The sequence below is a fragment of the Watersipora subatra genome, chromosome 10 (genome assembly GCF_963576615.1).
Source record: "Watersipora subatra chromosome 10, tzWatSuba1.1, whole genome shotgun sequence".
NCBI lineage: Eukaryota > Metazoa > Bryozoa > Gymnolaemata > Cheilostomatida > Watersiporidae > Watersipora > Watersipora subatra.
Window position 1 is genome coordinate 14192567 of NC_088717.1, and position 4401 is coordinate 14196967.

Genomic DNA, 4401 nt, shown 5'->3' on the forward strand with positions numbered 1-4401 from the left:
TCTAGCTCAGCTTTAACCTTTGTGTGTATAGCATGTGGCACGCGGCGCACTGGTGAGGCATGTGGTCTGACTTCTTCTGCCACTTTCAAATGCTGAACACCAGGTAGAGAACCTAACTTGTCGTCGAAAGCACCTGGAATTTCTTTCAAGATGTCAATCTGACCGCCCGTATTCATAGCATTGATATTTCCTTGGTTAATGGTTATCATGTCCATTGCCACAGAAGCTCTTAAGCCTAAAATGAGTGATCGTTCTTTGTCTACAATATGAAACATCACTTTGTACTTTTTGCTGTTTTTTGGATTTCGAACCATTATCCTAGCGGTACCCAAGACTGTCTGCACATTGTTAGTCCATGAAGTTAGTATTGTTCTGTCTGCTGTGATTGGTCCCTCTGTGGTAACATATCCCGTCTCAAGATATTGACAGTTGAGCCACTGTCTACCTGAAACTTGGCCTCTGCACCTGAGTCTATCAAAACCAAGCGTGCAAAAACCTTTTGAGAGCTGCTTTTTGTTGTGATCTGGTCTATTGATTCATGATCAGTAGTCTCCCCTGCTATTGCATGTGTCGATGCATGCGCACCAGCTTCCTTTTTAAGACAGACAGCTTCAAAATGATTTTCTGCCTTACAAAAATTGCAAATCTTGCCAAAAGCTTTGCAAGATTTCTTTCTGGCAGTATGCCGTCTGCCACAGTATTTGCAATCCACCGACCTAGTTGCCGATTTTGTGTCCTTAATGCAGCGATGACTTCTCTTTGAGATTTCATTCACACTAACTGCTTCCTCTGCTTGTATCTTTTAAAGAGTAGTAGTACCACGTTCTTCACTCTTACATAGCTTAATTACAGACTCAAGTGTTTGCTCAGTAGAAGCCAGCAGTTTTCTTCTTGTGTCATTGTTTTGAATGCCTAATACAAGTCTGTTGCGCAGCATTCTATCCTTCAACTCTTCAAAGCTGCACACTTTTTCCAGACTGTGCAGTATTGCTAAGAAAGTGTCGAAATCTTTTCCCTCCTTCTGGTCAGCAGTACCAAACACAAAGTCATGGTACAGTTCATTCTTTGTTCCAACACAATGTGACTCAAGAATATCTAGTATTTGTGTAACAGTTGTGCGTTCTTTTCCACTAGATTCTACTAGCTTTACTGCGGGTTCACCAACTGTGTATAGCAACAATGCAGAACGGTAGTCCTCGTCTTTCTTGCTTAATTTACTTACTATAGCATATCTCTACCATTGTTTCTTGAACAATCGAAACGCTTCTTCACGATGTTCATCTAACAACAGTGCATTAGGAGGGTCAAACACGCGAGCCTAGCATAGTATAAGTCTTGTAGATCTTCTGTAACTAGATTTTTATCTATTTATTTTCATTAGCTTAAATTAGCATTGTACTCGTTTGCGTCAGGATGGTGGTAGTATATTCAGTGGGGTATTACCAGTTCACTTCAGACACCATGTTGCATCTTACCTGTTTGAGTTAGTGAGAATGTGTATGCAGTATATGTGTTACTATGAAAATCTTAATGATAAAACCTGGCCAGGCTAAATCCCTAAATAAATACTCTAATTGTCAAGTCGCCATTTTATCGAGCATGCACTTTTTACGCATGTGCAAAGCATAGTCTATATTGGCGTCGGTAATAGTTCGGCACAACAGAGGTTCACAAAAACAGCACCGTGTTTCATAGAGTTAATAAAGTTTAATCGCCAAGTTCTAATATCGAGAAAGTCCATTGTCGATATCGTTTTGCCGAAAACAAATTAGCCCTAATACGACGAGGAAAAAAAAGCATCGCATGTCATGAAGCTAAAGGAAAGCCATAGAGTTGTAATTATTACGTCATTTTTGTGTGAAAACGGCAAACGATGAATAGGTTATGTATAGAGGCGTGTACTAACCAGAGATTCCCGTTAATGCGCCCTAAATACCTTGTAGCGGCTAATAGTCCAAAAAGTACGGTACCCTATAAAGCGGACAGACAGATAGACAGATAGACAGACAACGATTGCCGTTTATATAGTAGATATCAACCATTCTGGCTAAAGGCAAACGGTAAGAACACCGGCTAACAAGGTGAATAAATAGGACCTCTAGCGGTTGGTATGACAACAATATAAGTGACGATAAGTGATAGTGTTATGACGGGATATCAGATATAACAATAACATAACAAGTGAAACAACGATTCAATAAAAGGACAACACATACAAAAATAAGACAACGACGATAAGTAATAGGACTGATAGCAGAATGATTAAAACAACGATATAATAAAAAGGACAACACATACAATAAATAAGAAATGCAGTGTCATGGCCCATCATCCACCACAGTATTCTCTCCATTTTATTAAATATTTTTTCAGTACAAACCAATACAGGTTACTTATACAAGCCTTAAACATACTTATATAAACCTTCAATATACTTATATAGGCCTTAAACATAAATCATTATACAGCATATAGCACTGAAGCAACTTACGAACGAATTCACCTTACGAACGATCGTTGGGAACGTAACTCGTTCGTAAGTTGGGGAGCGTCTGTATACTTAATTTTGCCTATTAAGAAAGATTATCAATAACTGAAACCTGATTCTATCCATGTCTTTAGTTTTTTGAATGATCTGAAAGGTAAATTAATGCGGGTTAATTTTTATATTTGGAACAATCTCACACCAGTAGCGACTCACTGTTGCAAAATGCCTCCGTTTTTGTAATTCAGAACAGCATAGTTTACTCGCTGGCAACCATGAGCTACAAATTACTAAACTTAAAAGCATCAGTTCGATGTGGAACTTAATGGTAGTGGATTAATATCGTGTTCGCTAGCGTCTCACTAAAACAATAGGGTTACTTAAGTTTATTAAACTTTATTTTATGAATCAAAAAATTACATAATCATTATTAGTAAAATAACGATGAATACTTGATTGTTTTACAGGATTGAGTTTGGTGAGGTGGCTCCAGTCATGAATGCGAATGTTTCCGATCTTATTTATGCTTTAACACATGATGAATACATTCCAGGAAACATCCTTGTTAGCACGAGGTATCAAATATTCACTGCTGACATCAGACAACAAAACACTTTGTGGTTAACTGGACAAGTTCCTCTGAGGAAAGGGCGAGTTGTTAATTATGCCGAAGGCAATTCATCTCAAGCAAAATTTGATGTGATCATTGATTTACTTTTCCTAACAAACTCAACAGTCATTGTTTTAGATACGTTTAACAGCGTTCTTAGGGTACTGAATAGATCTTCTTTAGAGACAGAGCTATTTGCTGGAGATCCAAACGTCGTACAAGAAGCTGGTGGGGACCTCCAGACATGTACCTTCAGGAATCCATTTAGCATAGTAACTGCTGACAATAAAACATTCTATATCAGTCAATATGGAAGCTTCCTTACAGCCGTACTAACACTGTTAAATAATTATCACCACGTTTCACATGTCAGAATATTTCAGTATCCCTCTTTCAAATTGTTTGCGAACATCTACACCGGATTAATCTATGGTCATACACATAACAGAATTACACGTTTCGTTTATAACCCTTCCAAGGTGATTTTTACCCCTATTGCAGGAAGCTCTGCAACAGACTATGTTGATGGCAGTTTAAATGAAGCTAGGTTCTTAAATTTGGGGTATTTATCGTTTCTCAGTAACACAACTCTGTTGATACTCGATGACGACAGCAAAGTTTTAAGAGTTGTAGACCTAAATGGAAATGTTAGCTCGATATGCCTTAATAATGCAACAAGAAGTAGCGGAAAACATATAAGTAACTGTACTTTGCCACAAATTTCAACCATTTTGCGATTTAATTCTTCACTGGTTCTACTCGCCTCCAACAATACCATCATTGGTTTAAAATGTGAGTACACCTATTACACTCTATAAGATTTGTGGGCAAAGTTTCACAGTTGTACATCGGAGAACATAAATAATCATACTGTTATTGTTTGATAAGGCTTGTTCAAGATTTGACAGAAACTTTGCGCAACGCTTGAAAACTGATCAATAATGTAATATTAGTGGAAATAAGAAGCTATGTAAAATTTTGTAATAATTTTTATTTACCTTTGATTAAATAAATTGTAAAACTTATAAATAAACTCAATGAATACAAAACCTAAAGCAAAAAATTGTTAAGGTTTTAGCATTATCCAAAATATCAAAGCATAAGTTTCCAATTCTTTGTTTGAAGAAGATAGAAATAATGAATAAACTTGAGTAACTTTGAACAAAGTTAATAATGATAAACTGTTTTTTTTTGGCATTCAGATGTTGAAATAGAGTATTCAGGGTTGAAAGCAAATGATCATGCTAAATGCTGCAGTTGGAACTACATTAAGATAGTCTAAGAACTGTTTCATAAATGGATGGCA